Source organism: Magnolia sinica, chromosome 17 (assembly GCF_029962835.1).
Source record: "Magnolia sinica isolate HGM2019 chromosome 17, MsV1, whole genome shotgun sequence".
NCBI classification, from domain to species: domain Eukaryota; kingdom Viridiplantae; phylum Streptophyta; class Magnoliopsida; order Magnoliales; family Magnoliaceae; genus Magnolia; species Magnolia sinica.
This window is the reverse complement of record NC_080589.1, coordinates 10017050-10036545: the sequence shown is the minus strand read 5'-3', so window position 1 is coordinate 10036545 and position 19496 is coordinate 10017050. Positions and strand designations below refer to the sequence as shown.

Here is a 19496-nt window from a genome sequence, read left to right as displayed (position 1 = left end):
GGCAGATAGTCCCGAATGGGTGGAGGAACTTACTCGGATGTGCGGTGTTGTGGGCTGAGATGGAACAGCCACCGCTTACAGTCGACGAATTTCTCCACCTGTATCAAGTGCGGGTAAATCCGAACTATCCCGGCTTCTACGTCTTCGCTGTTTGGCGAGGCGAAGGCGGTTCCCTGATAACCGACCCTCCCACTTCCAACAAACACTGGAGAGAGCGTTGGTTTTGGGCATGTGGTCGCTGGGAGACGGATGAGTCCGGGTCCTACGAGAATCGTGTCCCTCGGGCGTTCCAAAGAGCAGGTGACTTGGGTCTTCTCTCCCTCTCGCCCCCCTCTTTTTTTTTTTTTTTTTTGTAATATTCTGAGTCTGACGGGCTTGTGTTTGGCAGATATTCCAAAGAAGCGGCCGAAGCTCGGCACCACTGCCTCGGCTCGGATCAAAGAGTTGAGGTCGTTGGATCCGAGGGACAGGTCTTGGAAGGTGCTTCTACAGCCGGAGCGCCTTCATCTTGCAGGTCTGGACTCGGAAGTTACAGGTAATTGAGAATGAATCTTCTGGATTTTCCGAATTTCCCCCGACTTACTTCGCCATAACTTATTCTCTTTTTTTTTTTTTTTTTTTTTTTTTACAGATCTGCCCGAAGCTCGTCCCAACCTTAGGATTGTCCCCGAACCGGAGATGACTGGAGCTCGTCCTGCCCTTAGGCCAGTCACGAAGTTGAAGGCTCCTCCGCGGTCAGTTCTTCTTTCGGAACCTCGGCCGCCGAAGAGGCAAAGGGTGCTGCGGAAGGAGAAAGAGCCAGTGAGCTCTTCTGCCCCTTCCGTCGTCGTGATTCCCGACCCGGACGAAAGGGCGGAAGAGACGGCGATTGCTGCTTCGGAGCCTCAGGCGGCACCTGACTCGGCACGCGTTGAGACGGCTGTGCCGAGTCGGGAAGAAGAGGCCGGGGCCGCGTCCTCCAGAGGGGAGGGAGAGACGAGGACCGCGTCCTCCCGAGGGGAGGAGACGGACCAGGAGGGGCCGTCAATCCTGCAGCAAGTGGTGTCGGGGATGGTTCCTTGGGCCCTGGCCCGCGGGTGTGAAAGAGAGTTCGTGAAACTCTACAACGCCCCGTCGTCGCAGACCGTCAGCCACGCTGCCCGGATGCTTTTTGAACTCGCTCCTTGCTTAATCAAGGCCAGCAAGGAGCTATCCTCAACTCATCGGCTGCAGGCTCTTCTGTCTGAGGCCGAAGGTCGACGCGAGGAGGCCGAGATCCGGGTCGGCGTCCTGACAGGCGAGGCGTCCCTTGCCCGGAAAGCTGCCGAAGACGCGAGGGCAGAGGCGGCTTCCTCCAGAAGAGCCCTGGACGAAGCGAAGGCAGAGGTCGCTCAGGCACTGGCTCGACTCTCCAAAGCTGAAGAGGAGAATCAGCGAGTTCTAGCAGTCCATGCTTCGTGTGCGGATGACTTAGCTCGGGCTAAGCTTGAGGCGGCGGAGCACATTCAGCAGGCCGTCGAGAAGACTCGGGAGGCTGAGAAGGCTAGGGACCAAGCCGTCCAAGCATTCCTTGAGTCGGCGGAGTTCGAGGATGAAAGGGACCGCTTGTTCCAAAGCGGATATCTGGAATGCGTCAAGGACATAAAGAAATCCTTCCCTGACCTTGACCTTTCAGAAATCGAGGGTGGAGCAGCCTCGGGATCCGAGAACCCGAACGCCACTGCTGAAGATACTGCTGGGGACGAGGCCGGTGCATGAGGACCGTTACCGGGGCCCTTGGACATATATTTATTTTTTTTTTGCTTTGATGTAATCGCTTGCTTTGTACTTACATATGTTTTGATGAATGAAAGAGAAATGCCTATCTTTACTTATTCGACTTGGCTTTATCCTTTCTTAGTTCAGGGTCTTTAATCGTTGAATATAGAACTAGGAATAGTAGACTTTGAGGTGTTCAGCGTTCCAAGGGTGAGGCAACGGCTGTCCGTTTAGGTCTTCCAGCTGATACGTTCCCGGTCTAATGGTGCCCGAGACGATGTAGGGTCCTTCCCAATTGGGTCCCAGTGCACGAACCAAATTCCTTGGTGTTAGAAAATACTTTTAGAAGAACCATATCCCCCATTCGAAATCTTCTAATCCTAACTCGGGTATTGTAGAACCAAGCCACTTGTCGTTGCCGCGCCTCCGTGCGCAGCTGTGCCACTTCTCTTTGTTCGTCCAGAAGGTCGAGTCCGAGTGCAAGGAGTTCTTCGTTTCTTCTGCATTGAATGTGGTGATCCGAGCCGAAGGTAATCCGATTTCAACGGAAGTGACTGCTTTCGAGCCATAGGCTAGTGAAAATGGAGTCTCCCCCGTGCCGTTCGAGCGGTGGTTCGGTAGGCCCAAAGAATTTTCGGGAGCTCTTCGGCCCATGCTCCTTTGGCTCGGCCAAGCTTGGTCCGAAGATGTTGCTTGATAATCTTATTAACCGCTTCAACTTGTCCGTTGGTTTGAGGATGATGAGGCGAAGAGTAAACGTTTCTGATTCGGAGGTTGTCGCACATCCCGCGAAAGCTTCTATTATCAAATTGCCTTCCATTGTCTGTAACAATGGTACGGGGTACCCCGAATCGGCAGATAATGTTTTTCCATACAAATTCGGTGATCTTCTGCTCGATTATTTTAGCTAATGGTTCTGCCTCGGCCCACTTCGTGAAATAGTCCACCGCTACCACAGCAAACTTGGTCTGACCTTTTCCCATAGGGAGCGGTCCTATGATGTCGACGCCCCATTGTGCGAAAGGCCAGGGACCAGTCATCGGTGTTAGTGCTTCGGGTGCTTGCCTCGGAATTGCCGCGAACCGTTGGCATCTGTCGCATTTTTGAACGAGCTCACGAGCGTCGTGTTGGATAGTGGGCCAGTAGTATCCCTGTCGTAGGACCTTGTAGGCGAGGGATCGCCCTCCAGAGTGGTTTCCGCAGATTCCTTCATGAATTTCCCGCAACACATAGTTTGCCTCGCTGGGTTTGAGGCACCGCAGCAACGGGGCGTAGTAACCTTTCTTGTAGAGGGTTCCGTTGAATATGGTATAACGGGAGGCTCGAGTCTTAATTCGTCGAGCCTCGGCACAATCATCGGGCAACTTTCCTTCGTCAAGGTATTGGCGGATTGGATCAATCCAGGAAGGTTCTGAGTGGATTGTATTGACGGCCTCGCTAATTGGTTCATCTATGCTTGGCTTGTCAACGTATTCGACAGTGACGGACCTGGGTATTTCATCTTCTTTGTCCGAGGCGAGCTTCGCTAGCAAATCGGCTTTGCTGTTTTCCGCGCGAGGGATCCGAGTCACACGACAGAATTGAAATCCGTTGATAAGTTCTTTTGCTTTCTCCATGTAAGCCCTTAGCCGGTCTTTCCGTGTCTGGTATTCACCGGTAACTTGGTTAACAACCAACTGAGAGTCGCTGAAAACACTTAGGTGCGTGACCTCCATGCTAGCGGCGAGTCGGAGGCCGAGTAACAACACTTCATATTCCGCCGTATTGTTCGACGCTTGGAATCCAAGTCGTAAGGCATACTGTATATAGGTATGATCGGGGGTTTCCAGCACAACCCCAGCCCCACTGGCCTTCGAGTTGGAAGAACCGTCGACATACAGATTCCACGGAATAGGGCAAGGGGGAAGCGGTTGAGGTCGGAGCTGCACCGTCCTTCGGTGTATCATTTACCGAAAGTTCGGTTGAAGACGTTCCTCGGCGATAAAATCAGCTACGGCTTGCCCTTTGATTGCGCTTTGGTCGGTATTGAATATCAAACTCACTCACTCGATAGCCCATTTGGTGAGTCGGCTGGAAGTTTCTGGTTTCTGCAGTACCTGGCGAAGCGGAAGGTCGGTCATTACAATGATGGTGTGGGCATGGAAATACGGCCTAAGTCGCCGAGAGGAAGTTATTAAAGCCAATGCCACTTTTTCCAAGCTTGGGTATCTCGTTTCTGCTGGCAATAACGCTTTGCTGACGTAGTAAACCGGCAGTTGCTTTCCTTCAGATTCTCGTATCAAAGCCGAGCTAACCGCTGCCCACAGCTAGGTAGAGGAGCAACGACTCCCCCGGTTCGGGTTTTGATAAGAGTGGTGCAGAACCGAGATATGATTTTAATTGCTGAAATGCTGCTTCACACTCTTCCGTCCAACCCATCGCTTGTCTTCCTTTCAATTGTTTGAAGAAAGGGAGACATTTATCCGTTGCTCTGGACAGGAATCGATTAAGTGCTGCGACTCGTCCGGTCAACCTTTGGACGTCCTTAATGGTTTTGGGGGATTCCATATCAATCAGAGCCTTTATCTTCTCAGGGTTTGCCTCTATCCCTCGCTGACTGACCAAGAAACCGAGGAATTTTCTGGAGCCTACTCCAAAAGCACATTTACTTGGATTTAGCTTCATCCGGAACTTCCATAGGATTAGAAACATTTCTTCCAAATCATTCACATGATCTGTCGCGTGTATGCTTTTGACGAGCATGTCGTCGATGTATACTTCCATAGTCCGGCCTATAAGCCGAGCAAAGATTTTGTTAACTAACCTTTGATAAGTTGCGCCGGCATTCTTCAGACCAAATGGCATCACTCGGTAACAATAAAGGCCTTTGTCGGTGACAAAGGTAGTTTTTGATTTATCTGTTTGATGCATTACAATTTGATTATATCCCGAATATGCATCCATGAAGCTAAGGAGCTCATGTCCGGCCGTACTATCTACTAGCTGGTCTATCCTCGGAAGCGGAAAGCTATCTTTGGGGCAGACTTTATTTAAGTCGGTATAGTCAATACAGACTCGCCACTTCCCGTTGGACTTTTTTACCAGCACGACATTCGCGACCCACTCTGGATAGTGTATTTCTTCTATGAAATTAGCCTGGAGTAGTTTGTTGACTTCTTTCTCAATGATGGCGTATCGTTCGGGGCCGAGCGGTCGTCGCTTCTGTCGGATCGGTCGATATGACGGATCGACGTTAAGTCGGTGAGTCACCACGGAGGGGTCGATCCCTTGCATATCTTCATGACTCCAAGCAAATACGTCGGCGTGCCTTCGGAGCAGGGCTATCAGCTTTTCTTTCAAAGGGGACTGTAGAGATGAGCCAATTCGTACTGTCTTGAATCCATCTGTTTCGACTAAGGGGATCGAGACAAGATCTTCGACCGGCTGTCCTCGTTCATAATTCTCGCCCCGAGGGTCCAATGATTCGATCGTTAATATGTTGGTCGGATTCTTGTCGGCGGCTCCTTTTACAGCTATCATGTAACATCGCCTCGCGTCTTGCTGGTCTCCTTTGACGATTCCGACTCCTGACTCGGTCGGAAATTTCATTGTAAGATGGTACGTGGATACCACGGCCTGGAGGAGACTCAATGAAGGTCGGCCGAGTATCGCGTTGTATACCGAGGGTTGATCGACGACCAGGAAGTCAACCATCATCGTCGTCTGATGTGGGGCATTGCCAGCAGTGAGTGGTAATGAGACAGTCCCCTCGGACAGTACCTGTCCTCCGGAAAAATCGATCAATGGGGTCCGAACCGGGCGTAACGCGGATCGTTCGATCCCCATTTTGTCGAACGTCCCAGTAAACAATACGTCTGCAGATGATCCTATATCGACGAGTATTCGGAACACCTTTCGGTTAGCGATCGCCAAGGAGACGATCAACGCATCATCGTGGGGGTGATAGATACCTCGGGCGTCTTCCTCATTGAACGATATGCAATATCTTTCTCTTTTCTTTTCCTTTGACGGCCGATCTATAATCATGAGCTCGGACTTAGGCTGACTAAGTTTTCGTGCATGATTCCTTCGCGCGTTGTTTGAGTCGCCCCCACATTGTGGACCGCCGATAATCGTTCGGATTTCTTCCATAGGCTGACTCTCGGTCGGGCGCGCCTCAGCTGCCCCAGCTTTGACCATATGTTCTCTGAGTCGACCGTCTTTTATGAGTCGTTCGATCTCTTCTTTTAAGTGACGGCAATCACTTGTGTTATGCCCGTGATCGCGATGATAATGGCAGTACTTATCCTTGTCCCGCCGATTAGGATTACTCCTGAGCTTATCGGGCCAGTTAACAAAGCCTTCGCTTTTTATTTCCATCAATACCTCTTCCCGAGTCTTATTCCGGGGAGTATATGTGGAAAATCTTCGATCCGGCCGTTTTCGACCTTCGCTCGTCACGCGCTTGATCCTCTTTGCGTTTCCTCCCTCCGGTCGGCTTTCTTTTTGGCCGACTCTTTGGCCAAGGTTTTAGTTTCACGCAGAGGATTCGCGCTTCCTCGGCGTTGGCATATTTATCGGATCGTGCCATAAACTCTCGGAGTATCGGGCGGAGTTTTGTCTAGAGATGCCAGGAATGGCTTATCCCTAACTCCTTGCATGAGCGCATTGAGGGCCGTTTCTTCCGAATGTTTTCGAACTTGAAGGGATTCGAAATTAAAACGCTTGATGTAATCTTTCAATAGCTCTCTCTGCTTCTGGACTACGTTGTTCAGATGTGCCGGGGGCTTCAATTTCTTCTTTCCGCCGATGAAGTTGGTGAGGAAGGCGTCGCTCAACTCAACGAATGAACTGATGGACTTTGGTTTCAACTGTTTGAACCACAGTCGAGCTACATCGGTCCAATGTAAGAGAAAAGGCCCGACACATTACTGCATCCGAGGCATCGTGAAGTTCCATATAGGTTCTGAAGCACTCGATATGCTCGGTCGGGTCGGTCTTGCCGGTGAAAGGAGTGATTTGAGGTAATCGAAACCTCTCGGGCAATCGGGCCTTCAGTACCGAGTCCACAAAGGGGGATGCCTTCGCTTCGGACCCGGTTGAATATACATTCCGGCCGTGCTTTATGTCCGCCATCTCTTTTGCCATCTCTTCCCGCACTTCTCTTTTGAAATTTTGAATGTCGGCTTTCCAAGGTTCGCTGCTTTCTGCCGTGCCTTCCATGGAAGGGCGATTGCGCCTTCTTCGCTCTATTTCGTGCCGAAGATCAGTCGGGGGCAGGGAAGCGTTGGCTGACTGCGCCGGAGATGGTTCTGATCCGCCTTGGGGTTGGCTTGGGCGGACAGACTGCGGCGCGGGAGGTTGAGGATCAACCGCCGTAGTTGGTACGTGCGCTGTCTCCCCTTGAGGATGCGGGAGCGGCTGCATTTGTTGCTGATACATTCGTTCCAGCATCTGCTTCATCATATTCATATCAGACCGGATTTCTTGAACCTCCTTATCCAACCGTCCATCGTCGCGACCCCGCTGATTGTCGCTTGTCCGGGTCGCTCCTCGTTGGCGGGTGTTAGGTGGGTTCTGGGCCGCGGGGGCTGCGACTGGACCCACCGGTCCTTCAATCTCATTTAAATCTTCCTCTGGGACCGTCCTTCTAGTCATCACCATTGGAATCAATATAGTGATACGAGATGGCTTTCTTGCACGGTTCCCACAGACGGCGCCAAACTGTTGATGCAATGTGTCTGGTTCGTCCTCCTGAACCCTTGTATGCCTGCACAGGAAGAGGACAAAGGAGACCCTGGCTTGACCCTCCGATGCCAAAGTCAGGCCTGGACTCGGGGTCTCAAAGTATTGAAAGGTTTTTAGAGGGAATTTGTTTCGTACCTCTCAAGGTGACAGGGTCCCTCTTTTAAGCTGCTGGGGTCCTCCCGATATTGAGCGCGGGATCTTCTCCTGGTATCACGGAGATAGGATCGTGCCGTCTTGAGCCGTCATCCGATCCCGTGAGCTTAGGGTCGGAGATCTTATCCCAAGATATCCGGGATGAGATCGACCTAGCGACGATCGGTCTTGTAAGGTGGTCCGCCCGACACATGCCCGGAACGCTGATAAGTCGTCCGAACCGACTCAACCGTTGTCTCGGTTTAGCGAACCATGCCTCGGATTTGACACATCCTTTGGTGACCCGAGGTATTAAGTCCGAGTCTCGAGGCATTAAGTCCGAGTCTTCGGACTTGTATTTTTGTCCCCAACAATCACCTATGGATGCAACTCGGGTGGGCCAGGTTGGGTAGGGCTGAGGTTCAACCCAAGAACATACTGCTCGAAGAGAAATTGGCGCAAGATCTAACCTGTTTTGTATTTATTACTCAATCTTGGTGAAATTTAGGTCAAGTTAGGTTAAATATGATTTAATTAGTTTGGACAGGATAAATTAGATTGAGTTAGATTAACACCTACAACTAGTAAGATAATATATGAAATGAAGTATTTGGCTATCAAGTAGAGCCATTAAGGTTAAGTTTAGATTGAAAGCCTACTTGGCTTTTCAATTATGATTGTAAATAATTGTAAATTAATAATGATTATTTACTTTTATAATTGTGCAATGACATCACTTACGTTTAACTACAATTATTTTGTTAAATTGTGCTTCACTCATAAATCACGGTAACAATACTACTTTATTATTTATTACGCTTTTTCGTGGTAAGTTGGAAAACCAAAAGGGCCTGATGTAATATAGGAGAATGCAAAAAAGCAAAAAATTGACATAAGCGGAAGGTAAACTGACATTATGAATAAGGGAAGCAAATCTTTTACATAAGTTCCTTTTTTTAAAGAAAATCTTTGGATGTTATTTTTCATCTGCATTCGCAATTGTTTGGCTTGCAATATATAAGGGAAACATTTTTTCCTCTAAAATTTACATTTAAAATGTCATATTAGATGCAAACTTCTTTTTCCCTTTTAAGTTTTTAAAAATATTATATTCACTTGTTAAAAAGGGGAAAACAAGCGCAATACTTTTCTACAACATTTACTGCTTCTCAAACATGAACAAATGGCTTCTTAATGCAAACTAATTGCATTCTCATGTTTGCATTTTATCTAAACAGGCCTTAAACAATATATATATATAAGAAGTGAAATAATGCTAGTAAAATAAAGTCTACAATCTTAATCATCGATTTTTAGATTGAATAAAAGCCATTAAAATATTTATTTTCGTTGTTATATATTCATCTATTGATAGTGATGATCACAGTTGTCCATTTAGTGGAAGTTTTCTTTTTTTTTTTTCTCTCTTCAGTAAACCATTGTTGGAGTTGTACCCTAAAAAAACAATGTGTGCCTTAGTCCACTGGCTATGCAAGATGTCATAGAGTCGATCTCAACTATTGATCTTAGCAACCATGAGTCCTTTAAACATACACGTTATGCCTTAGACACTATTTGGTGCTGCCTTAAACTTATATGATATGGGTAGTGTAACGTCCTGAAAATCGGGGGTCGAGCAGAAGCTCAGCTTCCGAGTTTCAACGATCACTTATGCAACATAGATAATGATGATTAAATGTTGTCTGTATTAATGCATTAAACATGAATGAGATTATACTAAAACAACATATCATACTTCGAGACAATTGGATTATGCAAGCGGAAGACTGTGATAGATATATATATATATATATATATATATATATAAAGCATGTAAGTGGTTGTAAGTCCCCAGAGTATGAAAATGTCACCAAGCTAAATAATTACATGTATAGTTTCAAAATTTACAAAATAACAAAATGTGATGGCATCTAATCCATATCCCTGTGCCCTGGTGACGCAACTCCAAGTCTACATAGACCCGTCAGAGAATTGCATATAGGAGAACTCCTCCTCATCATCATAAAAGTCAGGCTCTATCTCGTAAGCCTCACCATCACTTGTAGCTACAACAGAGTCTGGTTGGTGTTTTAAAACACCATCCCAGAGTGGGAGTGAGTGATCAACTTAGTGATACTATAAGGTAAAGGTTAACATGTTATCAATTCAGTCAAGTAGTAATGATAAAGCAATACAACAATCATGTCCTAACTACTTTGGTTAATGCAAAAATGGTATGCGATAATCACTACGTGAAAAATGGAAAAAAAGGACGGATTTAGAGACGGTTCTGGACCGTGTCTAAAATTGCTTGGTTTAAAGACACTTTAGAGATGGCCGTAAACTGTCTCTAAAATTTTAGACGGCCCCTGACCGTCCTTAATATTGTCTAAAAAATTTGAACGTCCACAAATCATTTAAGATGGTCGTTGACTGTCTTGTATGGGTCATTTGAGACGGTCATTGGCCGTCCGCATTAGAGACGGTCCTTGACTGTCTTATATGCCGTCATCTGAGACGGCCATTGGCCGTCTTTTACTTATAATCTGAGACGGTCAAAGACCGTCTCCATTAGAGATGGTCCTTAGCCGTCTTATAGTCCTGGCAAAGACCGTCTATATTAGAGACGGTCCTAAACCGTCTCTATTGGAGACTGTCAAAGACCGTCTCTATTAGAGACGGTCCTAGACCGTCTTATAGCCCTGTCAAAGACTGTCTCTACTAATGCTCAAGTCAAAATTTAAGAAGCTCAAAAAAATTATAAATTTCAAAAAAAAATTTAGTTGAAAAGCTTAGAAAAATAATTAACAATGTTTAAGAAAAGTTTAAATTTTGAAAAAAAAATTGTAATTTTATAAAAATCTAGATTTCGAAAAAAAAAAAATTAAGAACTTTGAATAATGTTGATAATTTTGAAAAAAATAAAATTCGATAAAAAAAATAGTATTTTGAAAAAGAAAATTAAAAAATTAAACAAAATTGTGAAAAAATTGATAAATTGCAAAAAAAATATTTTTTAAAAAAGAAAACTAGATTTTGTATTTTGACAAGAAAAATTAAAAAGTTATATAACAAAAGTGAGATTTAAAAAATGATATTTTGAAAGAAATTTTAAAAAATTAAACAAAATTGTGAAAAAATTGACAAATTGTAAAAAAATATATATTTTAAAAAGGAAAACTAGATTTTGTATTTTGACAAGAAAAATTAAAAAGTTATATAACAAAAGTGAGATTTAAAAAATGATATTTCGAAATTTTTTTAAAAAAAATTAAGCAAAATTGTGAAGAAAATGACAAATTGTAAAAAAATATATATTTTTAAAAAGAAAACTAAATTTTGTATTTTGACAAGAAAATTAAAAAGTTAGATAACAAAGGTGAGATTAAAAAAATGATATTTTGAAAAAAAATTTTAAAAATTAAACAAAATTGTGAAAAAAAATTGACAAATTGTAAAAAAAAAAAAAATTTTAAAAAGAAAACTAAATTTCGTAAATAAAAAAAATGTTAAATTTATTTATAATGAAAATGATATTTAGTTAGAAGAGTAAAAAACATATATATATTTTTTAAAATGTTAAATTTATTTGTGAAAAATAAAATTACTAAATTATTAGGCACATTCACTAATTGAACCTTTAATCATTTTTGGACAATCTAATTAGTTCAAATTAAAGAGTAAATAACTTTAGATGTTTAAATCAAATTTCACTGAAATTGTTGATCAATCTTGTATGCCCAATATCTTTCTCATATGTAGCATGATTGAGGCGAGTAACTAGTCAAATTGAGAGTATTGATCAATAAAATAGAGTGAATGGACTAGACATGTAAAATGGGCCAAATATTCTTGTTAAAATTGTGACCCAACTTACTGACCTCATGAGCACCTAAGAATTGATGTTAGTAAGTTTTGTGGGCCCCATCAAGATGTGTGTCGAACATCAACACCGTGGATTTGATGTGTCCCTTTAGGTTATAAGATATCTCAAAAATCATCGGTAAACGAAACTCAAGTGGGCCATACCATTTAAAACTATGTGAAGGCATCCTAAAAAATATAAAAGTACTTGGTGGGGCCCACATGAGTTTTGAATGCGGTTGAAACTTGGTCTGACCCCTCATCCAAGTGGGACACACATAATGAGTGGGTTGGATATGTGAATCACATTTAGGCAGGCCCAATATATGATTATGAATGTTTTAAGGAAACCTTTCTCCACTACATTTGAGTTACTTGTTTCCTTTACCAGAGTAAACTCTATGGGGTTCACCGTTATTTATTTATTTTATCCACTCCGTTCATCCATGTTAACAAATAACTTGAGGTTTGAAGAATCAAAAGAAAGCATATCCAAAGCTCAAGTGTACCACACCATAAGAAATAGTGTGATTGAACCTCTACCATTGAAAATTTCTTAGAGGCCATAGAAGTTTTGGGTCGAGCAAATATTTGTGTTTTTTCTTCATTCACATCTTTTTGATATTATGAACAGGTTGGAGGGCAAATAAACATTACTGTGGGCCTAAGGAAGGTATCAACCTAGAAATCATTATTCCACACTGTTTGGTGTGGCATGGTCCACTTGAGCTTTGGATTTACTGAAAATTTAGGATCAACCCACACCGTTCATCCATTTTTCGAGATAATTTTAGAGAATTATCTAAAAAATGAATCATATCCAAAGATTAAGTGGACCACACTACAAATAAGGGGAACGGATTGACTACTCCCCCTAATACCATCCAATGGTTGGTGGTTGGTGCTTTGTGAGCCCTACCATGATGTATGTGTTTATTCATGTCGTCCATCTATTTTTACAGATCATTTTACGGTATGAGACCAAAAATGAGATATATCCAAATCTTAAGCGGACCACATTCCAAGAAACAGTGTTGAATGAGCGTCAACCATTAAAAAACATTTTAGGGCCATAAAAGTTTTGGATCAAGTTGATTTTTGTTTTTTCCCTTCATTTGGCCTTGTATGACCTAATCAACATATTGGATGTCAAATAAACAGTACAGTAGGCCTTAGGAGGATTTTAATGATGGATATCCAATCACTATTGTTTTCATATGGTGTGGTGCACCTAAGATATCGATTTATATACTTTTCATTTTTGGGATCAAGTCATAAAATGATCTTTATATACCTCTCAATTTTGGACCCCACCATGATGTATGTTTTGTATCCACACCTTCCATCCATTTGGAGAGATCATTTTAGGGCAATGTCCAAAGAACGAGTTACATCCAAAGCTCCAGTGGACCCCAGCACAGAAAACAATGGGACAGTAATGCCCACCATTAAAAACTTCTAAAGGCCACAAAAGTTTTTGAAAAAGTTGATATTTGTGTATTCCCTTATTTCATGTTTTTTTCAAAAAAAAAAAAAAAAAAAACTTTTGAACCAGTAGGATTTCAAATAAACATTCCAATGGACCTTAGGATAGTTTCAACAGTGGGAATCACCCTCCTCGTTGTTTTATGTGGCGGGGTCCACTACAAATTTTTATCTGTCTCATTCTTTGGCTAATGACTTAAAATAATATCTCAGAATGGATGGACGGTGTGGATATAACAAATACATAATAGGTTTTTATATTTTTTTAAAATATTATATATATATATATATATATATGGAAAACGGTTCTTTACGTAGAGCTCATGGGAACTCCCCATGAGGTCGAGCTGTGTGGGCCCCACCATGATGTGTGTCAAACATCAACACCGTGCATTTGATGGGTCCCCTTTAAATTATGGGATATCCCAAAAATCAGCCATATACGGAACTCCGATGGGCCATATCATCTAAAATTATGTGAAGACATGCCTAAAACATATAAAAACACTTTGTGGGCCCCACCTGAAATTTGGATGCGTCTGAAACTTGGTATGACCCCTCATCCAAGTGGCACACACATAATGGATGGGCTGGATTTGTGAACCACATCTCGGTGGACCCAAAAAATAATTATGAATGTTTTAATGGAGGGTAACCCCTCTCAACTTTTGTATGTGGTGTGGCCCACACAAGTCACAGATTGACTTGAGTTTTAATCCTTGGGCCCACCATGGAATGGTGCATCTGACTGATGGGGTAGATGTTTGACATGCATCATGATGGGGTAGATGTTTGACACAGAAAATGGTGACGTCTATTAACAGTGGATGTCCAATCACTACTGTTTTGCCTGTGGTGTGGTTCATGCGAGATTTATTTTGAGCTAAATTTTTTATTATCGACCTTAAATTTTTTTTTTTTACAACTTGATGTATGGTGTGGATTAAACACAAACATCACGGTAAGGCCCATAGAGCCCTACCAGATCCAAAGCTTAAGATAACGTTGTTATTTGCATGGTGAACAGGTGTGAGTTTTGTATTTTAAGTAAAATAGTGGTTACTTGTTCATGGAAAAAGTGGGTTTAAGATATGGATTCCAGACCATCCAAATAATGGGTCTTGTTGTAGATTGTTTATATTTATAATTTTCTTATGTAATAGTATCTTAACCATCAAGTAACTTGAACCCTTAATTGTACGGTTGTGAAGACCGTTTATTTTATAAATTATGGAAAACACACATTTTTCAAATTTGAATCTTTTATCCCATTTCAGAGGAGGAATTTCCAAATCCCTCTTTCGACCGCCGTTTTCTTCCTCTCCGTTCCCTCTTTCGAGCACCCTCTTCATCGCCGGTCGAGATTGAGCTGTGAATCTTTCGAGCGCCCTCTTCCTCACCAGTCACCATGCAGAACCATCTCAAATAGGTGAGCATTCGCATGACTGCACTCTAAATTTCTGTTTCTTCGATTATCAGTTTTGTTGCATAAAAGATGGTGCACGTTTCATTTTATTGCAACATTTCATCAACGCCTGATCATCTAATGAGGTCCCTAGTTTCTTCGATCTCATCAGTTTTGTTGCGTAGAAGATGGTGCACGCCATTTGTTTGATGTCTGGCCTCAACAAGATTTGTGTTTAATCCCTATGAATGATATTATCAAAATTTTATTTTTTGGAGAGATATTTTTTGAAATGCTTCCTTCAGATCTAAAAATGGTGTAGGATTCAAGTTCTTCTTTCAAATGAGTTCTTGAAATGATTAGATCCGAAAGTGGAGTTTTTTTTTTCCTACAAAGTTTGAGAGATTTCATATGTATGTTGCAAAGTTCCTTTGAATCACTTTCTAGAACTGAAAATGGCGTACAATCCCTTGAATTGATCTTGGAGGTTCTATTTTGTAGGAATCTGAGAGAATTGCATCTTTTATGTTGGAAATGTCTTTGAATTGATTATTCTTGAGTGGAAAATGGTGCAGAATTCAACATCTTCCATCATGAGAGCTCCTGAATTGATTAGCTCTAGAGAAGGGTAGATTTTACCTTTTTGTTCTTACTGGCAATCTAAGAGATTCTCATGTCCCTGACAAATATTGCCGAGTTTTTATAAAATCTTGCAATTTTTGTGAAATATTAATTAAAAAAATTGTTATCATGTCATTATCACGAGATACCAAAATCTCAGCAGTTTTTAATTGTCTGTCATTTTATACTGAATTTATTATGATATTAAATGGAATTATTTGAATTATTTTTTGTTCAAATAATCATTACATACATACATATAAATAAAATGATATGTTAATTTATCATAAATATTTTAAAATTTTATGTTTTAAGTGAGATTTTCCCAATAAATACACTGAGAAAAGCTTCAAAAATTTGAAAATCCCTTGAGAAATTCGTAACCCAAAAATAAGTGAGAATGAGATTTGTCACTGTGATTTTCATATGTGATGTTAAAAATTCTTTTGAATTGTTCCTAATGGTTTAAATGGTGAAGAATTTGTGTTCTTTTAAAAGAGTGCTTGAATGATTAGCTTTCAAGATGGAATCTGACAGATTTCTGGTGATGCTACAAATTTCTTGAAATAGCTTCATTTGGAGCTAAAAATGATGTAGAGTTTGACTCCTCTTTCAAGTGCTCTAAGATCGATACATCCAAACTACGACATCTTTGCCTCACTGAATTCGAAGAACTTTCATTGCAAAATTAGATTATTTTTTGAATCGCTTTTTTGGGAAGTGAAAATGGTCTATAATTCAACATTTGCTTCCCTCTAGAGTCTCGCATATATCTGAAAATCAGATAATGAAGTTCAAGATCAGCAAGGCTTGCGATCTGAGCTCCATTTCTGTCCTTCCACCACATTCTAGGTCCAGATTTATCAAGAAAACCCGATCTGGTCACATTTATAGTATTCTTTTGTGGTGATTTTCTTACTCTGTTCATGCAGGAGAGGAAATGTAATCCCACCAGGAGCAGATACTTCAGTTTTTGGTAAAAGCCAAGGTTCTTCGTAGTTCCGGTTGCATTCGCAACAGTCATTTTCACAGGGCATGTCAATGTCTCAGCTCTCACGGAATTCTCAAGAGGAAATTGTGACAAATGAACATGTAGGGAACTTAGATATTGCCTTAATTTTTCAGATATTTTACATGAATTTATGATACATTTTATTTTCATTTCTTGCTAATATGACATTATGATGAAATTTAAAAAAATTAAATAAAAATTGAATTTTCTATGGTTTTTCCTTTTTTGGAAGAAATTGTGGTGAATTATTGCAAGAAACTCGATTTTAAGCTCATGATTATAAGCTAAAAATAATAATTTAGTTAGTTCCATTTTCTTGTTTTATGGTAGGCATCATTGCAAGTTATGTAAGAAACTATTTTTTTCTTTTTTTTTTAATCCTTTTTTTTTTTGGAGGAACGAAATGTGTGTGTGTGACTTTAATTTCCTCTGATTTCCCGATTCTGGAAAGCTCACAGGGAAATTAGATTAGTCGCTTGAGTTTACACTAGATTTCCCAAGGAAGCTGCAGTAATCTTTTACATGAATTAGGGTGGTGATTTTGCATGAAGTCATCTCTATTTTTATTTTCCTGTTATTTGAGATTGTGATGATGACCTTGAAAAAGAAAATTGAACTTGCTTTGGTTTTTCCCATATTGAATCAGATCATGGCAAATAAACACAAGAAACTTGATTTTGCCATCAGTTTCTAAGTTTCAGAGGAATAAGTAGCACTCATACATGTCTTTGGTAAGCTTTTGATTTCCTCTTAGTTGAGTTGTGAGGATACAGTTGAAAGGAGTTAATGCTTTAATTGATGCTAAATTTTTTCTTCTCATCTTTGAAAGCGATCAAGAATATTTTAGGAAGCCCAATTTTGCCTGAAATTCCAGGGTTTGGAGGAATTAGGTGTGACTTTTAGATGAATTCATCTTTAAGTCACTTTCTTTTCCTATACTATGAGAAATTTTTGATAAATTTGCTAGCATAGAAAAATAATAATATTTCATTTTCTATAAAAATTCACAAAAAACCAATTCAAATTTTGTTCAAGACAAGTTGCACTCAGGTATTTCGCTTTTGAAGTTTGGTATTATGGAGAGTTTCCACTATGCATGAACTATTATAATTAATTTTTGTAAATAAATTGTGCAGGATGAGAATGATGTCTGGTATAAAAAATAAATGAAAAGAAATGTCATCCTGCATTAATTAGATCCAATTTTTTCATGTGTATGTGTGCATGTTTGGGTCTTGCAAGACTGGAATTCATAGCAGTCCATTGGCTTTTAAATTTATCTAGAATTTTTGCCAAATTTAAGAAAATATTAGATGCATATATTTGGATTGATGAGTATAATCTTTGCTACCATCTCTGTTGCTGCTGCCAAAATTTCCAGATCCTTCTTGAGTTACTATTTCTTCACATCTTTAGCAACACTTCTTTTTCTTCTTGACTAATCATGTGCACATTGTAAATTTAGAGATTTGGTTCTCAAGACAAGTCATTGAAGAGGATTTCTTGCTTGGCGCCTATTACTTACACGCGAGAAGATACTCATTGAAGAGGATTTCCGTGTGGACCGATTCTATCAGAACAAAGATTGTTCTCTTTTCTTGAACAATCCTCTGTTTAAGAGTGTAATGTTGGATACAATGGATTGTATTGTCAATTATTTCAGTGCAAATTGGAAAATTCTTTAGCTACATTATCATAGAAACTAAAATTGATTTGATTTAACTCAACCTTTCATGGGTTTTGTTCTATTATACTAAACAGGGTTGTGCTAGGAATCCTAATCATGCATTCATGGGGCTTGTCAGCAAGGGTCTTGAGCTATGGATATATTAGGTATGAAAACTGCACTTTCTAAAAACTGATTCTTTTCTGATTTTCTGGCAAAATATTGCAAAAACTGGTGCAGAACTCAAGGTACCTGTCATCCTTGATCCCTACTCTGATTGATTGTCTGTTTGCTGAGTTTGGAGTTCCCAAAGCACCAATTCACACAGGGAACAATGTAGTAAACAGTTCCACTGAAATTCTTGTTCCATGCATATTTTGTTTTTAGGCTGTTTGCACAGAGGGGAGTGTCACCCATATGCTAGCAATAGTCCACTATGTCAGAAGATCCAAAACCTTCAACTGGAGTATGGCAAACATATTTTCCAGTTCAGGACTGAAAATTAGGCAATGTGTTTCTTGAACAGAGGATCTGCCACGTGTGAAGCTCAGGTAAATAGCTTACTATGAGCAGTCCTAATAACAGGGTAGCATAGTAAGCATAGCATCCAATGTTTGTATGTGATCGTTCCTCATTAATTAGAGAGAATTTTCTTATGATTAAAAGCGGGAATCGGGTCCTGGGTTGGGCTATTGCGTCACCATCATCAACATATGGCTGATTTAATGGCCATGTAGCCACATTTCCAACATGGGATATTTATTGGAAAGTTAAAAAGTGAAAAATCCAATGTTCCTGTTTTAACAAAAAAGATGCCCACTAATTCATATGTTAGGACTGTTCAAACAATATGATGTTTGGAATGTGTCTTAGAAGTGTAGCAGTGTTGCCTATTTTCATCCATCGTTTTCGTATGGGCCCACCATCTTGTATGCAAGCATTTTGTAACATATCTGCTATCACATTGTAGCAGCCAGTTTGAATGGTTGCATGCCAACTGTAACCAACCTGAAAAATCCTGTGAACAAATGGTGTTATGGTGTTGTTCTTATTACGGTGGGATATCCATTCCTTTTTAAAATTAGAATCTAAACTGTCATTAGTTATGATTGCTGCAGCCAAATTTTATTCATTGTTTCCTGTTCTGAACTTGGCAGCACAATAAACTTCATGTGATATTGAAATCAGTTTCTTCTTGCACTAGAAAAAGACTCGAGCAGGGTCTTTTTGGTTTTTCGTGTTATCATCAACATATGGCTGATTGAATTAAAAGCAGGAATTTCTATTTTGTCTAAAAGAAACTACTGATGTCCATCTTCTCGGCACCATGTCCATCTTCCAAAGCTGCCAGTCTTCCTTCTTCACATGGGTATTTACACTACCTTTTTTGTCAGGCACAATTCCAGCTGAGACAACGACCACCTTCCCTAGGAAATCAGCCAGCTCTACCACCTCTCCATGCATGTCAATTGCATCAGAGGATCTGTAGAAAACACTGCAAAAATGGCATTCATCAAGCTAGAGACTGCATGCTAGTTGGCAAGGAAAATGTCCAAGTTGTAATTAGTATAATATGTACCAAGGAACTGTTTCATTTGTTCCTTTTTTTTTTTTTTCATTTTATGTTTGTCCATCTTTGTAATATGAGTTAAAGTAGAAGAAGTTATTTTATTGTGTAGGCTTGAGAGGAGGTCCATAATGTTTCACTGGGGAGTTCACATGGGTGCATGATCAAAGCTTTCTACCAGGTGCAAGCCACAATCTAGCTTCTATTGCACATAAAATTCAGGTAAGTGAGTCTAACTCACCTTGTCTAATAGGTACGTAGCCCATTGATGAAGTAAGTT

At 40.9% G+C, this 19496-nt stretch overlaps 1 long non-coding RNA gene across 3 annotated transcripts; it reads left to right on the top strand.

Moving 5' to 3' along the window:
* The first annotated feature begins 15744 nt into the window (after positions 1-15744).
* On the top strand, positions 15745-18181 carry LOC131231047 (uncharacterized). Of its 3 annotated transcripts, XR_009164172.1 has the most exons (4): positions 15745-15823; positions 15904-16063; positions 17745-17816; positions 18037-18181. It is a non-coding gene; the product is annotated as an uncharacterized LOC131231047 (long non-coding RNA). The 3 variants fall into 3 exon arrangements; XR_009164173.1 differs by lacking the exon at positions 18037-18181 and having other exon boundaries at positions 17745-18017; XR_009164171.1 differs by lacking the exons at positions 17745-17816; positions 18037-18181 and adding an exon at positions 17449-17525.
* The last annotated feature ends 1315 nt before the right edge of the window (positions 18182-19496 follow it).